General features: G+C 37.0%; 1 protein-coding gene across 1 annotated transcript in view; it reads left to right on the top strand.

Annotated features, from left to right (window-relative positions):
- Window positions 1-2,603: 2,603 nt before the first annotated feature.
- LOC101890091 (uncharacterized) overlaps window positions 2,604-22,838 on the top strand; it is a 303,416-nt gene continuing 283,181 nt past the window's right edge. The window contains exon 1 of the mRNA XM_059119882.1: window positions 2,604-3,001. The gene's annotated coding sequence lies outside the window, so the exon portion shown is untranslated. The remainder of the gene's footprint in view (window positions 3,002-22,838) is intronic.

Below are 22,838 nucleotides of genomic sequence, written 5' to 3'. Positions count from 1 at the left end.
TGTAAATAAATTAATTAAATAAGTAATAATAAATGATTAAATTTCGACACAAGCAACTCACAAGAGGTTCAACCTCAAATACAAAGTACGTATTAGAATATTGCCGCCGTATAAAAATAAGAAACAAATAACAAAGCGGGAATTCGTAATAATGATATAAAATCAAAACAAAAAACACGACTGCATATCAGGGAACTACAGATCGAAATTTTGTTGAACATCTACAGCTGTTATGGCAATAATTCTGGCAAAGGCGACAGATGGCGCTAAGGGGTTTCGCTTGAAAAATGGCTAAAAGTTGCCATTTTGAAAATTTTAATTAACAAGCAAATAAATTAAGTTATGAAAAATGTATACCAAAACAGTTTCCATCATACTTCTGAAAAAATCTTGGCACTTCACAAAAATTTTGTAATTAAAAATCTATTTTTAATTTTATATTTTCATATAATGTTAATTGACCAAAGATCCAACGAGAACAAACACAAACAATTATTATTAACATAGGTTTTTTTTGTAAATACATATAAATATGTTTGTAATTATGAAATTAATTTACAGAAAAATTGAGTATGTATAAATATATATGTACAAATATATTTGAATATGTATGACCGTTATTTTTTTTGGAGCTGAACAATGTGGCTAGTCCGCGTATAACAGTTAACTCTCATTTAATTCACATGAAAAAGAGAGTAAAGTATGGAAAAAATAAACAGCGAAATTTTATAACGTAAACGGAACGTAGAAAGGGACGCTGCCTTTTTAACTTTAATAGCACAACCGATATATCTGTTAATGAACTTCGGATTTCCATTATAGGTATTGAGTACTCCAAATATTAATAAAACTACTTTAAAGAATGTAAAAATTGTTCTACTTTTAAAGATGAGAGTACATAATGTCAATTTATAAGGGGGAAACGACGGAAGGATTCAAGTGCGGCTCTGTTGTGAAATTCTCTAACACATTTTTTGAGTTACCGACAAAAGTCGGTAAAATTAAAATGTTTTGTAATTTCGGTTAAAAACGAAGTTTGTTGGTAATTTAGCGACGAAATAAAAGAAGTCGCTTTGACCTACAGATAGGTACCAATGTTGTCAACTTTGACTTCTTTTTTATATCAATAAAAATTTTGGGTTTCAAAGTTACCGATTTCTGTCGGTAACACAGAAAATGAGTTGGTGAATCCCACTACTAGAATTTCTTTATGATATGTCACAAAATATGCCATGTAGAGACCTTAATGTAAACACATCTTTATAGTTCCATATTGTCCTTCTTATTTCTTATTTTGGCTATTACTCAAAATTTTTAATTTTTTTTATCAAAAATATAGGTATTTCAAAATATTACCCACTTTACATAGCATTTACGTTACTCTCACGTATTCATTACAGTTCTCTAATCTGTAATAGTGCTTATGCTACTGGCTATACTGCAACAATTCTGATTCGGCAACAAATTCATCCGTACCGAAATCTAAACATAACATGACAAACAGAACCGAAATAATAATTGCAACTTTCCATCCCTGAAATGAAAATAACAGTGCAGTGTTAACAGTTAATATCAACAGAGTTAACCCGCATGGTACCAACATTTTTTTCCATAAAATCATATTTTATGACTTGTTAAGCATATTATATAGGACAATTATATGGGTTCTAAACCAAATCATAGACTGAAGAAAAACTCTTTCCAACATTTTGGTATCTTAAGAATAAATACTTAAATGTTGTCTTCCAATGTGGCGGTATTGTCTGTGTAGACTTTAGCTTTAACATAGCCACATAAAAGTAATGCAAAGGCGTAAAATTGCACGGTCCAGGCGGCCAATCATTGAGCCAAAAATTAGCTTCTTCGCAAAATACAAGAAGCGCTCTCTTTTTACAGAACAAGCACTTTCATAACATTTAATGATTTTTGACAGTGAAACAAAACGCGAAACGTTAGTGAGCTCTTGGAACCAAAATATTTAAACTGTTGATTGATGTGTTGAATTTTCAATTTTGAGGAATAGTGTGCATCCCACTTGAACGATTAAAAAATTTAGGCAGATCAAGAAATTCAAACTTTTATTTGTTTATTATTTCGATTACTTATAAACAGAATGACGAATATATAGAAGATTTATTAAGGTGATCTCATTAAAAAAAAACATTCCTAGCTCTGTATTTTCTGAAATTTACCTAGAACTAATTAGAAAGACGAGAAGTTATCATATGTATAATTGTTAAAATATTTAAAAATGTAATTTTACGAGGTTACCCTTTAAATTTTATCAAATGCGAACTTAAAAATTAATAACACTCACGCCCAATTTTGATTTTCTCTAATTTTTAAATAACAATGTCCGTACTCCCTTAAAAGGACAATGACAAAATGTGGGTTAATATTAACTCCCATCTCTGTTATTAACATTATGTTGTTTCTCACAAACAAAAAACGCAAGAGAGAGGGCATTGTTTCAGCTGTTTACATTCTCTCATTCGGCACAACTTCACATTTTCCATACTTCTCTTCATTCGTATGGAACAATGCTGCCAAGTTGCCAGCTTACCATCGTCTGTCGAATGTCTTTGGATTTCGTTAGTTTAGAATTGAACGCGAGCGTTAATGGACGTGTCGTTGCGCGTAAGTGATAGAAAGTGATTGCTACGCCGAATGTGATTGAGTGATGATGATGATGATACATACTGCATTTGATGTTGTGAAGTCTTGCTTCTGAGAGAATTGAATGTGTGTGATATTTTGTTGACGGCAACAACAATAATAAAAATCGTAAAGGAAAGAAGAAAAGTAAATGACCATCAAATGTTCGAAACATACATAACAAAATGTTGTTTAAAGTAAAATAGCAGAGCAAAAAAAAGTATAAATAAATAACGTGTGTACAACTCCTTATGTGTGGCTGCGAGTGATGAAAAAAGAGTGTGCAAAAGTAAATCGGTATTATTTTCAATTGCAAAACAAAAAGGAGAAACCGGTAAAATAGGAGGTAAAATATTGTAGTTTTAACAAAACATAAAAAAGGAATGTGAAACACAACAAAGGAAACCTTTAAAGTAAAGCCATCATCTCCTTCTCCTCCTGTCGGCATTTATGTTAAATTATTTGGAAATACCTACCTACCTATATTTTTGAATCGTTGCCGGTGTGTTTGTGTGTGCGTGTAAACGTTTTGCAACAATTATTATTTTGTGTATCCTTTTGGGAGGGAGGATGGCCCAACAAAACAAATAATTTGTGGGGCGTCACAAAAAGGCAAAGAAATGCAAAAAAAGTTGTTGAAAGTCAAATTAAACGTGTGTTAGTGTGTGTACTTTTTATGCCGTTCTTGTTTTCCTTCCCCCCATCTCTCTCTCACTCTGAGTGAAGATCATTATCAAGAGCATCAACATAATTGTTATTATTGAGATTGTTGTGGTTGTTGTCTCACGGTGTAATTCTCATTGAAGTGTGAGTTGATGGGAATGAATTCTTGTTATTGTTATTCTTTTTTTTTGAGTAAGGGAGACAGAAACAGCAACGACGACGATATCATCTATCAAAACATGCAGTAATATTTCTGTTGAGGCGATGTCAATTATCATGACATTTTGACACATTTCTGTTGTTGTGTTGTCTCATTACTTAACCGTTGCAGAGCAGGCAAAACGGAGAGTTTTAGTGGGAATTCTTATTGCCTGTGTTTGCTCAGCCAATTGGATTTAATTAGAAAACAAATTTAAATTGTTTAAACATAAATAAATCTGTAGCAAATCCAGAAGAATTTATGTCAATAGAAAAAAATGAAATGAAACGAAAAACAACAAAATCTCCATGGGTGGGTGTCGGAAAGCAGCATAAAAAACTCCAAAGCCTTAAAGAAAACAACAAGTTGCTCGTAACAGTGTGATGATGCTGTGACGATGATAGGTGGTACCAGTAAGTGAGGAAAGGGGGTTAAATGTCACATTAAGCCAATCCAATTCATCCATAACAGACAGACAGAAAGGCAAGAAAAGCCAAGTCAAACCAAGCAAAGTAAAGCAAACAGTGGGTGCCAGGCAATTTAACAATTGACAGATGTTGATTGTTGTTCTACGCAATTTCCTTTTTTCTTTTCCTTGCGAGACGAAGGCCAACAAACTACACCAAACTCATGGCACAATAAAAGCAATAACAATAAGCAATAAAGGTCAACGGATTAAAGGTCAAATCACAAGAACACAAAGTAATAACAGAAACCAACAAAAGCAACAACAAAGCAAAAAAACGTAACGTAAGGTAATATTTGTGGTGTTTGTTGTTCTTCTTTGCTGATTTTATTTGTTTTAACGCTCAAGCGGGCAAGTGGTAGATTGTGCTCCACAATCAAAGCTGGCGTGTGTGTGGAGTAAAATAAAAACAAAAACGCCCTAAATTGCAAAACAAGTGGAAATGAAGATATTGAAAATAAAGTTTTGGCTAAAAGGAGCCCCTTTTCATAAATAACCGAGAAAATAGCAAAAAGGATGCTGTGAGTGCGGGATTGGCCCGATTAATGCTTGGCAAAATATCCTTTGAATCTAAAATTGAATATTCGATATTAAGAAACCTAGGACCTGGGATAAGCGTTGTACGCGGATATGGAAATCCCATGGAAAAAAGACACCAAAATGTCGATCCATCTTTTGCTACCCGACCACATTCTTTCTGGGATCTAGAAAATGGACAACATTTTCCCGATATTTAAGCCAGACAATGATGCCAGTAAAGGTGAATTGTACTAACCAATATAGTTTTGGTTCAGAAAGGTAAAAAATCTGGAGGCTTCACGTACCCACAGTTTCAGAGAAAAAAAATGTCGCTGTTTCTGTTCGAATTATCCACATATTGTCCCAAAACCTCGGAAAGTGACAGGAAGGTCTCGTTACATACATAGTTCGGGAAATTATGCCAGCGAAGGGGAATGACATCGGTCAATTTTATTATTATTATCATATTATTATTATTATTATCACTCAATCTGACTATCACCAGATGATCCCGGAAATTATGACATAAATGTAAATCAAAAGGGTCCACTTTGCTTAAAGAATTTTAAGCCGTTGCATCCCTTACTTTGGGAGACTTAAAATATTGTTTAGTTCGTCACAAGCCAGCTGAAAATTGTGCAGGTTTGCCCTAATACTGAAGATAGGGAAGGATACCAGTGAAAGAAAACTGTTATTTAGTTGACATTCCTACTGTCGATGTAGCCAGTGGTCCAGATGATCGGTTTCCTAATTTACATAGAAAATCTGGCTCCGTCGATACCGCAAGTCATATCCACACGGTTCGAAGATGGCGGAGCAAATTAATCTTCAACTAAGTTTCAAACGTTGGACAATAAGTTATATGCATGGAATTCGAGAGGAATAAGTTTAAGCCCCGTTTAATATAAGAGGGAGAGGTTTCCTCAAGGTGGGGTAAAATCTCCGGAATTGTATCCCCCATATCGCATAGATATTGTCACGTGTCTGGGCAGCTTTTCAATGACCTACCCCACACTAAGGTCAGGGTATTATGTCTTTGTGCATTTATTTGTAACAGGCACAACGATAGAGACCCTCTTGATGATCTGCATAGGATCACATTCTGAGTCGATTTATGCGTCTGTCCGTCCGTCTGCCAATGTATTTTTGGGAACGAAGTACAGATTGCATGTATTGTCCGACCAATATGAAATTTTGCACAAGACATTTGTTTAGTTCAAGGACGAACCCTATTGAAATTGGAGATAATCGATCAACATATATATCTTCGCCCTATTTGCCTTTTGTTGTGCATCAAATGTATAATATTAGTCCAAATACGATTGAATTTGGCACATATAAGCAAGTTTGCTGAATTGTTAAATTTGCCCTCCACAACCGCATTATGCACCCCGTAACAACAATATTCGGAGAAATATATCAAATACATCTCAAAAATACTTTTCTTGCTAGGGAGTCCTCCCAGTGCATGTACAGGGTTAGATAAAAAACTGCAACAAAGACCAGCGCCATATTTTTCCCTTTTTTTTTAATTTTATTGAATTAAAGCAAAAATGTCGGAAATAGCATCAAATTTTAAATATGTTTAGATTTCTTCGAATTGGGCACATTTGGCACGAATTATATGGCATTCAAACGGCCAATGAAACTGTCACATGCTGCCCGAATGTTGCTCTGCTGTATTTTGGCCCATTTCCGGCGAAACGCTTGCTTGAGGTGATCGACACTTTGGGTTTTAGTGCCAACCTTGTTTTCCAAAATACCCCACACACAATAGTCCAACGGATTGGTATCCGGAGATTTTGATGATCATTGGGCGCTGGGAATGAAGCGAGGAACCTCATTTTGTAACCACTCTTGGTTGGCGCGTGCTGAGTGCGATGGAGCTGAGAATGGAATGTCCAAGCTCTGCGGACAAAATGTATGCGTGTCCAAGGCTTAAATATACCCTCCAGAATATTTTCGCGATAAAATTCGGCATTTATTCTGGCGGAGAACGACCTTCAGCTGTTATGGCGGCCCACACCATCACCATGGCCGGGGCGTGAGTTCTGGTGGCCAACCGAAGGTGCACATTTTCAGTTGACCTCTTTGGCAGGTAAATACGATCATTTTGCTTGTTTACAAACTGCTGGACAACCAAATTCGGCAGTTCACCACTTTCGGCCAAGCGAAGAAACTCTTTAGCTCTTTTGAGTCTATTTCCTTTCTGTTGCGGTGTAAGTTCTTGCACTATTTGGAATTTCAATGGCTTTACCCCGAGCTCATTTTTCAATATTTGCCGAATGTAATATTGCGATATATTCAGCTCACTAGCCATTTTACGGCGTGTTTCGATCAGGTCGCTTCTTTATTTTTCGAACCATTTCTGCTGATTTTGCTGTTTTCTTCCGTCCACTTCCTTGACGTCGGGCAACCCTGCCATTATCACGGTAACGAGCGATGGTACGAGACACAAAATATTTATTCACATTTAAATGCTGGAGTGCTCTAACGATAGCCACTTGTGGTTTTCCATCCAAATATAAAGAAATCACACCATCACGCTCGAATAACTTTTTTCCGAGCTGTCACTGGGCTTAGAAACGACAGCAGTCTGAAGTTGGCTGCCGTTTTTTCATCTCACCTTGTATTGAGACTGGAAAAATATTATTTGAGTGCTGCTACCGACTCAAGGTGTAGCAATATTAGGAACGCCCAAGATCTGAGTCCGTAATTACATTCAATCCTTACAACGACTTTCACAGACAACAGATAAATTGTAAATTTCACTTGAAGACTGGACATTGCTCCCATTACGGGAAGATTTTTATATAGTTTTGAGGCTTCCAAAAAAATATTGTGTGTTTATTTTTGGAAGAAGAGAGTCCTTGTATTTTTGTTAAACAAATTTGGATGGTGGGAGTTAATCGGTTCTTCCCTGAGACATTACATCCAAGGCAAGAAAAAAGACTCTATTTAATAGTTAACGGTGCGTTGTAAGTCATTAAGAGGAAGTTCTTGATGAGAGATAATGGATAATGGATGCTTTTTGGAATGGTCATTGGTTAAGCTTGCGTTATTTCAAAGCTCTGACATGCATGTCAATGTTGTTGCTGCTGATGATGATTAATTATGGTCCCTGCCGTGAAACCTTTGTAGCTAGACAAGCCTAATAATTATTCGAAGAATTCCATTGAGAAGAAAAATAACGAAGAAAGTGCTGTTGAAAACAAAAACAAAGATAATTTAACTCCCTCGCCACTTGGACCAAAGCTGGCGGAACAAAAAAAAAAAAAAAAAAAAAAAAACAGACAAAACTTATCAAAAGTCATTTTAGTTCAAGAATTTCGTTTTGTAACCACGAAAGAAGGTCCGTCAATGGAACGTAAAAAAATAAACAAACCATCTTAGAAGCAAAACAGAAAAACAAACTACACAACAAAACTAAAACTATAATAAAAAAGGAAGGAAATAAGCGCCACTAAAACAGGTTTTCTTTGCCCCAAAAAAGAAAAAATAGAGAGCATGGAACCATCCAACAACGTATATGACCGGCCAAGCTTAGGTTTATATTGTTGTTGTAGTGTCTGTCTGGTACACATTTTTGTGTGTGTATGTGTTGTTCTCCTTAAATATTTTGCATTTGGCCGCAGCTTCCACACCACCTAAAACAACTCTATTCCAATGGCGAAAAATCTTAAGTATACCCCCAAAAAAGGAAAAGAATAAAAGACAAAAGGAACAATAATATTAAACCAGAACAGTAACACCAACAACAACATCAACAATGACATAAGCAGAATTAAGCCCCAGGACTAAGGTTCTATATTGCGACAATAAAAAAAAACGAAGAAACAACAACATCTGTTTAAGACATACAACCTCCTAAGACACCAACAAAGACGACCTGCAACGAAGCAAAACTCCATCATCCGCAACGTAAATGTTCCCGAAAAAAAGCTCACAGCATCACCTTAAATTGAATTTTAAAAGAAAATTTTTCAATGTTAAGGGTGTAAACGAATTTTATGATAGCTATATATATGCTAATCAAAAAGGAAACGTGGGCGAAAGGAATTTGAGAGAACATACAATAGGATAGGTCGGAGGATGTTACCAAGAGACAAAATTAAATAGTTATCGGGAATTCTACTTTCACAGGTTATCAGGATATTTCTTCAAAGCCACTGGAGAAATTGCAGTTAGAGGACATGAGTAGAGAGTAGAAAAAAAAATACTTTTAAAATAGTCGTGACCAGTGAAGGAGGAACTTAGTTTAAAACATGACAGGGCACAAAACCCGAATTTAAAGATGTTGGGTTTTTATCACAGGACTGTCATTGAAAAAGAAATAAGAAATCATATTTTTTTTATCAAATTATGGAGCTGATGAAGGTGAAATCGCTGAAATATTATTATTATTACTAATCAACTGCTCTATTCCTCCAAGAAATAAGTGTTGGCGTGGCGGAGGATCTAAGTACTTTCATTACTGATAGGATATTAGTTATTCCATTTTTCTGCACACATACTTTGTTCTTTTTAAACCCTCAGCTAGATACGGCCAAAACGTGCCTCATCGAAATCGTCGTTTTAGACCTTAGGTCCCTTTGGACCAAATCCGTTTCACAATATTTGGAGTCGATTTAGTGATGTCCGTCCGTCTGTCCGCCTGGCTGGCTGGTGCGCAGGATTACTCTCGAAGGGAGTATCCGATTTGATTCAAATTTGGTACATCGTAATATTATTATCAAACTTAGATCGAGTTCGGAGATGGGCACCACTCCTTCTGGTACTCCCCCACAAAATGTCAACATTTTCACAGGAAATAGTGTGAGAGACAGGATAATCCGATTTTGCTCAAACTTTGCGAATTCTAATATGTGCATCTGTGCTAGGTCAGGTGTGAAAATGGACAATATCGATCCACTCAATCAAGTACCCCCCATCACAAGGGGTCTAAACTCTGAATAATTACAATACTTTTAAAATGAGATGAAAGATTCAGACTGTCTTCAAATGACACACCTCACAATATTTTTATTAACCCAAGGTCTGGTGTGAAGATGGAATATATCGGCCGACTCCTTCTGGTACCTCCCCCACAAAGAGCCATATTTTTGAATATTCATGAAACTCATAGAACACGAAATTAACATCCGATTCCATTCAGACTTGGCACGTCTCAATATTTTCATCAACACAAGATCTTTTACAAAGATGGTAGAGATCGGACCATTCCTTTTGGTACCTCGTCCAAAATCAAAATTTTGCATAACGATTATAAAATCCGAAATAAGCTTCCGGTTCTCTTCATATGCCACATATCTCATTATTTCTACTAGAACAAGATCTTCTGTGAAAATGGAATATATCGGTTTATTCCATCTGGTATCTCCCCCACCAAAGAGGGGGAAATTAACATCCGATTCATTTTGTTTGTTTCCAGACTTGGTACGTCTCAATTTTTCCATCAACACAAGATATGATGGCAGAGATCGGACCGCTCAAAGAAAGTGAAATAAGCATCCAACTCTCTTCAAATTTCACATCCAAATATTTTTGCTAACGCAAGATCTGTTGTTAGGATGATATATGCAGGGTGAGATAAAAAAACTGCACCAAGATCAAACGCCATAATTTTTAATTTTTTTTTAATTTTATTAAATGAAAGCACAAAATGTCGGAAATAGCATCAAATTTTAGAATAAGTTTAGATTTGTTCGAATTGGTCAACTTTGGCACGAATTATGGGCTCCAAAAGGGCCAAAGAAACCGTCACACGCTGCCCGAATGTCGCTCTGCCGTATTTTGGCCCATTCCCGGTGAAGCGCTTGCTTGAAGTGATCGACACTTTGGTATTTGTTAGTGCCAACCTTGCTTTACATAATACCAGACACGATAGTCCAACGGATTGGTATCCGGAGATTTTGGTGGCCATTGTGCGCTGCAAATGAAGATCGAGGAACCTCATTTTGTAACCATTCTTGGGTGGCGCGTGCTGAGTGCGATGGTGCTGAGTCCTGTTGGAATGTTCAGGGTCTGCGGCCAAAATGTTTGCGTACACAAGGCTTTAATACACCCTCCAGACTATTTTCGCGATAATATTCGGCATTTATTCTGATACCACGGTCGATTAATACGAGCGCAGAGCAACCATCGGCTGTTATGATGGCGCACACCATCACCATGGCCGGCGCTTGAGTTCTGGTGGCCAACCGAGGGTGCGCATTTTCAGCTGACCTCCTTGGCAAGTAAACACGATCATCAATAATTTTGTTTGTTTACAAACTGCTGGACAACGAATGTTTTCTCATCGGAGAAAACCAAATTCGGCAGTTCAGCACTTACGACTAAGCGAAGCAACTCTTTAGCTATTTTGAGTCTATTTTCTTTCTGTTGCGGTGTCAGTTCTTGCACTTTTTGGAATCTCAATGGCTTTACCCCGAGCTCATTTTTCAATATTTGTCGAATGGAATATTGCGATATGTTCAGCTCACGAGCCATTTTTTGGCCACTGCGACGCGGGTTTCGATCAAGTCGCTTTTTATACCCTACACCACAAGGTGGTCAGGGTATTATGTCTTTGTGCATCTGTTTGTAACAGGCAAAAGGAAAGGAGATAGACCCATAGTTCCTTTTGATGATCTGCATAGAATCACATTCTGAGTCGATTTATGCATGTCCGTCCGTCCGTCTGTCCGTCCGTCCGTCTGTCCATGTATTTTTGTAAACAATGTACAGGTCGCATTTATTGCCCAATCCAGATGAAATTTTTCACAGATCATTTGTTCGGCCCAAGGACGAACCCTATTGAAATTGGAGATAATCGGTCAAAATTTAGATATAGCTCCCATATATATCTTCGTCCGATTTGCCTTTTATTGTGCACCAAACGTGTAATATCAGTCCGAATAGTATGGAATTTTGCACAAATCATTTGTTTGGCCCAAGGACGAACCCTATTGAAATTGGAGATAATCGGTTAAAATTTAGATATAGCTCCCATATATATCTTCGTCCGATTTGCATTTTATTGTGCACCAAACGTGTAATATCAGTCCGAATAGTATCGAATTTCGCATGTACGATCAGATTGGACCTCAAAGTAAGTATGCCAAATTTCATCGGAGCTATAGCTCCCATATACATTGTTCATCCGATTTGTTATTTTTGTCCTCCGCAGCCGTAATTTGCACTCTGTAACAACAATATTTGGTCAAATTTATCAAATACAGCTCAGAAATACATTTGCTAAATTTTATCGCAATCGGTTCAGATTTGGATATAGCTCCCACATATAACTTCGTCCGATTTACGTTGGATTGTGCACCAAACGTCTAATATTTGCCCAAATTGGATGAAATTTGGCACTTACGACCGAATTGAGTCTAGAAGCTAGTATGTCAGATTTAGTGAAGATCGGTTCAGATATAGCTATAGCTCCCATATATACTGTTCATCCGATTTGTCATATTTGTTACCCACAGCCGTAATATGCACTCCGTAACAACGATATTCAGGGAAATATATCAAATAGAGCTCAGAAATATCTTTGCCAAATTTTATCGAGATCGGTTCCGATTTGGATATAGCTCCCATATATATTTTTATCCGATTTCAGATTAATTGTGCACCAAATTGGGAATACAACTCCGAATTTAAAAGATACAAATGCTTCGGCATATTTAGTTCTTTGAACTTTAAATTATAATAATAATCATAGCGTGTATGATTGAATTCTCCCATAAAAAACTTTTAATTGTTATGCGCAGCTCAACTAAATTAGCAAAGTGGTGTAGGGTATCATAAAGTCGGCCCCGGGGTATCATAAATTTCTGCTGATGTTGCTGTTTTCTTCCGTCCACTTCCTTGACGTCAGGCTTCGGTACCAGTATCACGGTACCGAGCGATGGTACGAGACACAAAAGATTTATTCACATTTAAATGCTGGGGTGCTCTATCGATAGCCACTTGTGGTTTTCCAGTCAAATATAAAGAAATCACACTATCACGCTTAAATTCCATCACGAATAACTTTTTTTCTGAAAAATTCTCACCACGCTTGTAAACAATATAATGAGCTGTCACTGAAATAATTTTAACAGCTGTCACAGTTTCTTAGAAATGACAGCAGTCTGAAGTTGGCTGCAGTGTTTTCATCTCACCCTGTAGAGGGTCAACAATTTGAATAACCATAACAAAAGTAAACATATGTTTAAATAATCGAACATTCCCTGAGGTTTTAATCTCGGTTATAGACAGAAGATTTTCTACAGAATTCCTGGAAAGAGAAGACCGTCTAAAGATTTTTTAAGGATAGGAGACCTTTTAAAAGATTCCTTTGGTTTCAAAGTGGTCTTCGATATTTATATATTTTTATATTTAGTTCATTTACGACTAAAGGAACAGCTTTAATTTTTGTTATTTTATCAAGAGAGATTTTATTTATATCTGCCACCTATAAGGACCAGAATACGTCTTTAGAAGGATTATTTCCTAGAAAAAAATGGATAAAAATCCAGACTTTCTACTGACGTATCTCCGAAGAGGTAATCTATCTATATAGTTTTGGAGGTCTTCTAGAGATGGCAACTCATCTTGCAGTTCTTTTCATGTCCGACTTTTTGAAAATGAAGGCTTATAGAATGGGAATTGTTAAAGGGCCTTTAGTAAGTAAATTACATTTTCGGCGACCTCTATCAGGTATTAAGCTTTTATAGAACTTTCCCATACCTTTTACTTATTTACAAGTCTTCTATCAATTATTATGGTGGTCTTTCTCAAATATAAGGGTTTCGAACCCATTATAAGGATCTCTTCCTAAAAGTTTTCTATTTTAATATGTCGTCTATATCGAAGACCCTTTGGAAATATTCTGTATACCAAATATTTGGAAGTTCTCTTTGGACACTTTTAAAAGGTTTTCCATGAATTGAACATTTTTTCCACGGGTTTTCCTGAATTTTTTTAAGAGATCTTCTATAGACGGGAGCTTTTTAAGAATATTTCGAACATTTAAAAAACGACATCCAAATACTACACTTCTCACAAAAGCCATTGTATTACCCATAATATTCGATTTCTTTGCTTTATCGTCTCCACCTTGTCACCTGTCTCCAGTTCTCCAACTATCGACTGTTTTATCATCGCCACTGTAGCATATAACCGACAACAAGTAAGCACATAATAAAATGTCTTGATTTTTTTTTTGTTTTGGAAGTTGAACTTCAAACACGAACAAAGAATATCAGCAACAAAAAAAATTAACACAAAAGCAGGCAATCAATGAATAGTTCTCAGGGTAAACTAACAAAAATTTTCGAAGAACACGCAACGCATCATTGCACCACTAACCGACGACAAAAGCAGCACCAGCATCAGCAGCAAAACATCGTAACGCACCATCAACCAAGTTATGAGAAGCAAAAGGAAATCAGCTACTTCGTAGACGACGTTGTCATCAGCTCCATCTGAATCTTCATCCGCAAGCAGTAACATCACCTCACCAGTCATAATATCAATCTTAAACATTTGCCGTTTTGCTGGAAGCTGAAGGCAAAGCCATACATCTCCACCGCCGGATGATGATTACGACTGGCTGATGATACCATGCCATCAAAGAAAGGTAAGCAAAATCATAACAATTATTATTAGTTTTTTTTGGTTGCATGACATTTTGCTGCAAATTTTATGAAAAACGAAAGGGAGGGAAAAGAATTAAGAGAGAGAATATGAGAGACACATATGGAATAAAAATGTTGCTAACTTAAATTTAAGAAGAAACTCAACGAAAAGGGAAGATATGATTTTCCAATAGACTTATCGAGTTCATACATGGATAGAAGACCTGTTATAGATCAGTTCTGTTCAAAAGACATTTTAGAAGTATTCCCTAACCCGAAGACATATTATAGGTCTCGCCTGGTCAAAGGATCTTCTAGAAGTCTATGGATAAAAGTTATTCTGCAGGTAATATAGAAGACGTGAAATTTCTTAGATATCTTATTTGGATATGAGACCTTTGTGATGATTTCCATGTATAGAAGTACTTCTAAAGGTCTTGTACGATAAAAGACCTTGGAGATTACTTCCAGGAATGGAAACCGAAACCTTTTTCTTGGAAAGTTTTCTACAGATGGGGGTGCTTTTCGGGGTCTTCAAATGATAGGAAACATTCCAGCGCTCTTCTGTGGATATAAGACCCTCCAGTGATATTTTATGGTTGCAACCCTTCCCGGTTAACAGACATTTCAGAAGTTTCTTCAATGATTGGAGATCTTTTTGAAAGGAAGGCATTCTTGATGTCCTCTAATAATTGAATACCCTCTTGTGGGACTTCATTGTTTATAAGACATTCTACAAAATTTTCCTGGGTGGAAACCTTTTCCATAGAACTTCCAAGGGTCTTCTTCGGATTGAAGACCGTTTAGTGGTGTTCTAATTAGGGAAGATCTCTTAGAGATTTCTCAATCATTGGAAACCTTCCAGCTGTCTTCAATAGATATAAGACCTTATATAAATCGTCGTATGAAACACTTCCAGTGACCAATTGGGTGTCTTCTTTGTGTAGCAGACTCTATAGAAGTCTTCTAATGGTGGAAGACTATTTTAAGGTTATGGGTAGTAGACATTTTTGAGGTTGTCAGTATTCAGAGATCTATTTGACGTCTTTTTGGAGGGATGACATTCTAGAGGTCCACTAATACTTGGATACAGTTTGGTAGTCTTCCTTCTGCAGCTCTTCCATGGATTCAAACCCTTTCCAGAAATTCTCTTAGGGTTTTCTCTATGGATTGAAGACCGTCTAGGGGCGTTCTAATAATAGGTGACCTTGTTGAGACTTCTAATAATTGGAGACATTCCCCAAGACTTGAAATTAGGGATCCTCTTCTACAAATATAACCCCTTCTATAGAGATTTGATGGAAGAAAACTCTTTCAGAGATAATCTTAGGGTTCTATTGGAGAACTTCTAAAAATAGGAGACTTTCTAGTGGAATTTTATAGATGACAGAACTTCTAGAAGCCCTCTGGGGATGAAAGATTCTCTAGAATGTTATAAGACCTTGTAAAGGTTTTTCTAAAACACCTTCTGACCTTCTATATATAGAGACCTTTGCTTTGTATAAAGGACCTTCTTTATGTCTCCTGTAGATATGTATCCCTTCTTGTGGGATACTATGGATCAAAACCTTTCTTTACGTCTTCTAACGATGAAAGTCCATTCCAGGAACCATGGAACCATTCCAGAGACCTTCTAGAGGACTTCTAATAATTGGAGACTTTCTAAAGGTATTTTTTTAAATGGCAGATCTTCTAAAAGCCCTTTGGGAATGAATGATCTTCCAGAGATTTAAAAGGCCTCGCAGAGGACGATGATTTTCTTTGTATCTAGAAATTTTCAAAGTCTTTCTAGAAATATGATACCTTCTAGAGGTCTCTTTTGTATAAAATACCTTCTATGGATATTTAAACCTTCTTGGGCCCATCCCTTCGACAGGTCTTCTACGAATCCAAGTACTTCTTTAGGTCTTCTAATGATAGGATCTAACTTTAATGGATCGTAGAGCTTTAAGACCTTCCAGAGGTCCTCTAGGGATATTTGAGATCTTCTGTGAATCGATGGTCATGTACAGATCTTCTATGGACAAAAGACCTTTTTAAATGTCTTTTATTTACAGAAGACCCTCCAAAAGTCTTCTAGGGACGGAGCTATCTTTAAACAGAGAATCTTCCAGATGTCTTGATGAAAGATCTCATACAGGTTTCTTGGGATAAAAATAGGATAACTATTAGAGGCTTCTTATAATTAGAAGACCATCTAGAGATTTTTATGTATCAAACTACTTCTGTCCATGGACAGAAGATTTTCAAGAGGTCTTGTATAAAGAGAAGATTATAAGTCTCTACGGACAGAAGACCTTCTATATGGGTTATTTTAGGATAAAAGGCTTTCTACATGACTTGAATGTAAGGCTTTTAAGTATCTTTTATGAATAGAAGACCTTTAAGGGCCGTTTGGAGACAGAGATTCTCTAAAAGTCTTATGTGATCACAACATTTTCTAGGGGCCTTCTGTTGACATAAGGTCTTCTAGAGGTCTTTGGCGGACAGTAGATCGCTTACAAGTTGTCAGAAGAATTTGAAGCGCCTTGGAATTCTATTGGAGGTTTCCAACAGATAGAAGATCATCTACAAATTTCCCAAAGATGGTGAACATATCTTGTATGTGCAGAAAACCTTCAGGTGGTCTCCTATTAACCATTAACAGATCTTATATGGATAGAAGACTTTTTATAGATTTTCCGCGGATGGGACACCTTCTGCAGGCAATCTATAGATGAAACGCTACCTACATGGCTTCTGCGGCTGGAAGTCGCTTTAATGCCTTCTACATATAGAAACCCTTCTGGGAGTCTTCTACAGACAGAAAACCTTCTGGAGGCCTGCTATGGACAGACGATCTTTTAGAGACTTTCGGTGTCAAAATAAACCTATAAAAGTCTTCTATGTGACAAGGCCCTTTTTAGGGGTTTTATGTACAGAAGACTCATCAGAGGTCTTCTTTTGGGAGAAATTCTTCTAGAGGTCTGTGGTGGACAGTAGGGGTATTTTGTGGGCAAAAAAACTTTAAGCGTTCTTCTAAATATAGAAGACCTTTTATAGGTCTCCGTTGGATAGCGTGTGTCTGAATATCGTTTAAGGATAGGAGAACTTTTATTAGATTTTTAAGGACAGAAGATAGAGGTCTTCTTTTGGTAAAAGACCCTTAAGGTTCTTTAGAGATATTTTCTGGACAGAAAACTTTCTAAATGGGTTCTTTGTATTGAAGGCCGCATAGAAGTCTTGCCTTGACCCTAAACATTCTAAAGTCGTTAGATGGATGGAATAGGATAGCGGTGTGTCTAAAGATCGTTTAAGGATAGGAGAATATTTATTAGACTTCTAAGGACAGAAGATAGAGGTCTTCTATTGGTATAAGACCCTTAAGGGTCTTCAGAGTTCTTTTCTGAACAGAAAACTTTCTAAATGAGTTCTTTGTATTGAAGGCCGCATAGAAGTCTTGCCTTGACCTTAAACATTCTAAAGTCGTTAGATGAAGGGAATACCGTTCGTTGTCGGATAGAGCCTCAGAAGACCTTCAAGAGGACTTCCATGTGTAGCAAGTCTTTGAATGGTCCTTTACGAATAGAAGGTCGTCTAAAGGTTTCTTAATTATGGAAAACTTCCTAGATATCATCCCTGGAGAGACTACCTTCCAGAAGCCGTTTACAGATAAAGATCCTTCTTGTCCTTTTCTTTGAAAAAAGTACCTTCTAAAGGCCTTCTATGAAATAAATGCTAAATGTCGTCCATGTCCAAAAAAAATTTGAGAAGTCTTTAGACAGATGACTTTCCAAAAGTCCTCTATAGTTGGAAAATTTCTTGCAGGACGTCCGTATAAAACCTATCTGCAGATCTTCTATAGATTTAAATCTTTCCATCCCATTTCACAGTAGTCTAACTCGAAACCCAATACCCCACTTCCATGTCTGGCAATTTGATCTAAGACGCCGGCAAAAACAAAACCATACCATATGTCAGTAAAAACAAAAAAAAAAAAAACTCGATACCAATTTTGTTGCCTTGTCTAGCCCCCCTAAATGAGAAACGCCCTCTATTAGGACGGCAAAAGAGAAGAGAGAAAAGCTAAATAATGTTGCAGCAATCCAATATTCAAACAGCAGTAATCCGAGGAGAGATGGCAAAACGACATTTGTTTGTTGTTATTGTTAATTTGTTGTTGTTGTTGCTGTTGTTGTCACATATCCTCTTTAGTGTGCAAAGAATCCTATTACTTGTTTATTTTCCTGCTTACTCCTCCGCTCTTCGGCTTCTTCTTGTTCGTCAGACATTGTCGCTTTGTTTGTTTTCAATTCCATGGCCAAATTAAATGATTCAACAAAAAAGCGAACCGCCAAAACAACAAAACACACCGCCAACAACTTTGTCTCTATATTGTTTCAAGCGTTGAGTTTGTTTTTGTGCTTCTTTAACTACTTCATTGATTTGTACAAAATTGGCGTTTCTTTTCGCTCCCCGCTTGACGTTGCGTTTTTTCTTTTTGTTGGTCTTGTTACTTTGTTTCAGCTGATTGTTCACGGTTTGGGATTATTTTCGTTTTCGTTTTTTGTTTTGCTTTTTGTCGGAATCCATGGCAGCAGCAGCTTAAATTCACAATCGTCAATTAGCTGTTATCCAATAATCTTCAATCTCTAAATCTGGCAATAAGCTCAGTCTGCCGGCGAGACAGCCAGAGTAACTCATGCAAGCCAAAGCCAGCGAAACCAAATCATCCATTTTGAGTCAATCGACATTTGTTTGGCATCAACATCAATTGAGCGAGAATTCTGAAATCTACTTTAGGTTTGATTAATGATTTTTAGCATTTTTTGTTGCTTGCTCTTGTTGTTCTCCGTTCAATTGTATCCTCAACGCCTTTGGAATTATTGTAATTTTTGATTACATCCTTTTGGTGGTATGGCGAGCAAACGTACAATCATTTATTATTATCGATTGCTTCCTCCTTCCCTCTCCTTTTCAAGTTGTCGTTGTTTGTTTTTATTTTTAAAATTGTAACAAATGTGAAGAGGAGGGGGAAAACGAAAGAAGTCGTTTGTCTTTAGACGATCTCTGAAGGCCCCTAGCCTTAGAAGATCTCCAAGAGACCTTCTGGCAATAAAAAGAACTCCAAGAGGTTTTCAATTTATCGAAGACCTGTAGAAGGTTTTGGAGAGCTCTAGTCGTTGAAAAGTTGTTGAAGGTCTTCCAGCCATAGAAGACCTGGCCATTGACGACATTAGAAGTTCTTCTAGCCATTGAATAACTATAGAAGGTCTTCTAGCCATTAAAAAAATGTAGAAGGTCTTCTAGACCTTAAAGACCTGGCCATAAAATACATTTAACCCCTTGGAGTTTTGTGGAAGGTCTTGTAGTCGTAGAAGACCTGTAGAGGGTATTCTGCTAGCTATTAAATGCCTGTATAAGGTCTTAAAATCCTTAAATACCTCTAGAATGGCTTCTAGCCATTGGAAGCCTGTAGAAGAACTGGTAGACATAGAAGACCGTGAAGGTGTTGAATCCCATGAAAATTTGTAGAGGGTCTTTAAGCCTTTGAATACATGTAGGAGGTTTTGTAATATTATATTCACAGAAGACTATTGAAGGTATTTTAACTCTGGGTGAAGGTCTTCTACCCATAGAGGACTTATAGATGGGCTTTCAGTCTTCTTTCAGTCTCTTCAGTCAGTCAGAAATCTTATATTCACAAAAGACCTGTAGAAGGTATTTTAGCTCTGGATGACCTGTAAGAGGTCTTATATCTACAAAGGACCTATAAAGGCTTTCAGCCCTCTCTATGACTGAAAGGTCGAAGATAGTATTCAAATCACAGAAGGCCATTTAAGACCTGTAGAACGTCTTATATTTACGAAAGACCTGTAGAAGTTATTTTAGCTCTGGGTGACCTGTAAAAGGTCTTCAACCCATAGAGGACTTATAGATGGTATTTCAGCCATAGAGAAGCTATAGAAAGCATTAAAATCAAAGAATACCATTCAAGACCTCTAGAAGGTCTTTTAGTCATAGAAAACCTATAGAAGGTCTTCCAGTCATTATAGACCTATACAGGGTCTATAATGATTAAAGGCCTGTAGAAGATCTGGTAGTCATAGAAGACCGTGAAGATCGGTAGAAGGGGTTCAATCACTTGAAGATTTGTAGAAGGTCTTTAAAAATCTGTAGAATGTTTTGTAGTCTTATATTTACAGAAGACCTATAGAAGGCATTTTAGCTCTGGGTGACCTGTAGATGGTCATCTACGACCTATGGATGACCTTTCTTATATTCACAAAAGACCTGTAGAAGTATTTTAACGCAGGATGACCTGTAGAAGTTCTTCTATCTATTGAGGAACTATAAGGGCTTTCAGCCAGAAAGAAGCTGTAGAAAGTATTCAAATCACAAAAGGCCATTCATGTCCTGTAGAAGGTCTTTTAGCCATAGAAAGCCTATAGAATATCTTCTAGTCATTAGAGACCTGTAGAAGATCTTTCAGGTCATAGAAAGCCTGTAAAAGGGGAATTTAGTCACATAAGACCTGTATAAAGCCTTCTAGCCATAGAACACCAGTAGAATGTCTTCTAGTCACAGAAGACCTGTAGAAGTCCTTTAGAAGTCATGATGAAGCTACGTACAGGGTATCATACTTAATTCCTCATACTTACAAATGCAACAACGATATGACCAAATCTGAAGAAGCACTCGGCAAGGAAAGAGTCCACTCTATTCTGTCTATAAAAAACGAAAAACGCCTATAGCTCTTTTTCGAGTGGCATAAAATAAGAGTATACTCCACTTCTTTTATTCTCCATGGAGTACTCTCGCTCGAACTCGAGTGAGTTTAACTCTTTGCTAGAATTCGAGCGAGAATTTCGGATCTATAGGGATTTCTTTAGTGCCATAAAGCTTTTTTTCGTTGTGGGGTATTCTAGCCTTAGCAGTCTGGCCATAATCCGCAAAAGTCTTCTGGTCATTGCAGGCTCTTTTGGTCATGGTTGACCTATCAAAATGTTCCCCAGACATAAAAGACCTGCAAATGGTCTTCCATTTATTGCATTTTGAAGGTCTTCTTTTGCCAATACGACCTCTCAAAGGTTTTCTCAAGGTCTCCTACTACTTAGCATTTCATTTAGCATTTATTTCAGCATTTTAGCATTTTATTTCAAAACCTCAACATTGCGTAGTAAAAATATTATTGCAAATATATAAATATCATGCAAAGCAGTTGCTTTCCCTACATTCTTTACCTCTCCCGAACCCTCATTGCAAACTCCAACTAGTATGTGTGGTTAATGTCGTCGTTGTCAGTCATAATAATTTGTTTCATCCTCATCAAACATATTTCCCCCGAGGAGGAGTTTTCTGTGTTTTTTTTTCGTTCATATAAATCACAAGGGAAACCCCGCTCCCTTCTCGCTCACCATCAGCTCTAAGTTTTTGCTGTTATTTTAGGAAAATTGCACTGCACTTATTACCCTTTAAGCTACATTATTAATTATATCTTGCCCTTTAGCAGCAGCGTGAGATGGAACATAGTGGCAAACCAATAAATTCTATTCCCATACCATGTCCGCCCCTGTTCCCGCACAAGTATTAGCATTTATCGTTTACCCGCTTGCGGCTTCCTTCCCTCCTTTGCTTGTTTTAAAAAGAGATATAAAAGTGCAGACCAAAAAAAAAAAAAAAAAAAAAGAATTATATTTTGCGTATTTGCTCTTTACATTCATTGGGCGCCATTTGTGTGACTGTGTGTGTGCGTCGCTGTGTTTTTGCATTGCTCGGTACGCCGGCATCAGCATCAATTGTACCGGGTGAGTGTTTGGTTAGTAAATAAATAACAATTCGCCAATATTTATGTACGACAACGACGACGAGGATGACTATGAGATGAGTTTATTTTTGCATGCAAAATGTTGTTGCTGTTGTTGTTACTGGAACGGGTTCACTCATACTTAGCGTTTAATCGGAATTCTAATGGAAATAATGGTAAATATTTGTACTGGCCCCAGGCTAGTGCTACATTTGCCAGGCTACACACAACGCAGTTGACAGGCAGGGCAGGCCGTCAAGCCAGCTGGGTTAGCGGACAGACTAGATATGCAGCAGCAGCAGGAATAGCACCCACAGCCAGGCAGTCAGTCCCCTGCACCATATGAATAAAATACCATTCCAGCAACAAGAACACCAACAAAAATATTATTTTGTTGATTTACTCTGGGACCCTTTTGGCAGTCGCACAGAATTGATGATTTGACAAACAAAGCAATTTTTTTCTCCTCTCTCTGGGTGTTCAATATTTGTCTCGCATATCAAAAATCGACACGACATGAATATGATTTGCGTTTTGGTTTTTCCTATTTTTTTTGGTGCAAATAAGGAGGTGGAGGGGCGAAATGCGGGGTGTTAGACCCAGGAAAAAGTGAAAGTGTGATTGAAAGCGAAAGGATGTTTTCGACGGGGAATTTAAATGATATAATTCGGAGCGGAAAACATTTACTTGTTTTCAATTTTCCCATTATTAAACAATTGAAATTGTAGTCCTTCAACATGAATATTTTGTTGAATTTAGGGTAGTATAAACCTGTTGAAAATTTAATGCTCAAAAAATTCAAGTTTACAACTTTGATGGTCCTTTAAAAATTATTCTTCAAAAACCCACGATTATAACTGCAAAAATCCTACGGTAATGGCCTTTCATAATCTGCATTTATAGATTACATTATTGTACATCCGAAAATATTCTGACACTACA

Source organism: Musca domestica, unplaced genomic scaffold (assembly GCF_030504385.1).
Source record: "Musca domestica strain aabys unplaced genomic scaffold, Musca_domestica.polishedcontigs.V.1.1 1, whole genome shotgun sequence".
Classification (NCBI taxonomy): Eukaryota; Metazoa; Arthropoda; class Insecta; order Diptera; family Muscidae; genus Musca; species Musca domestica.
Note: the sequence above shows the minus strand (reverse complement) of the source record. Positions and strands in the feature narration are given on the sequence as shown.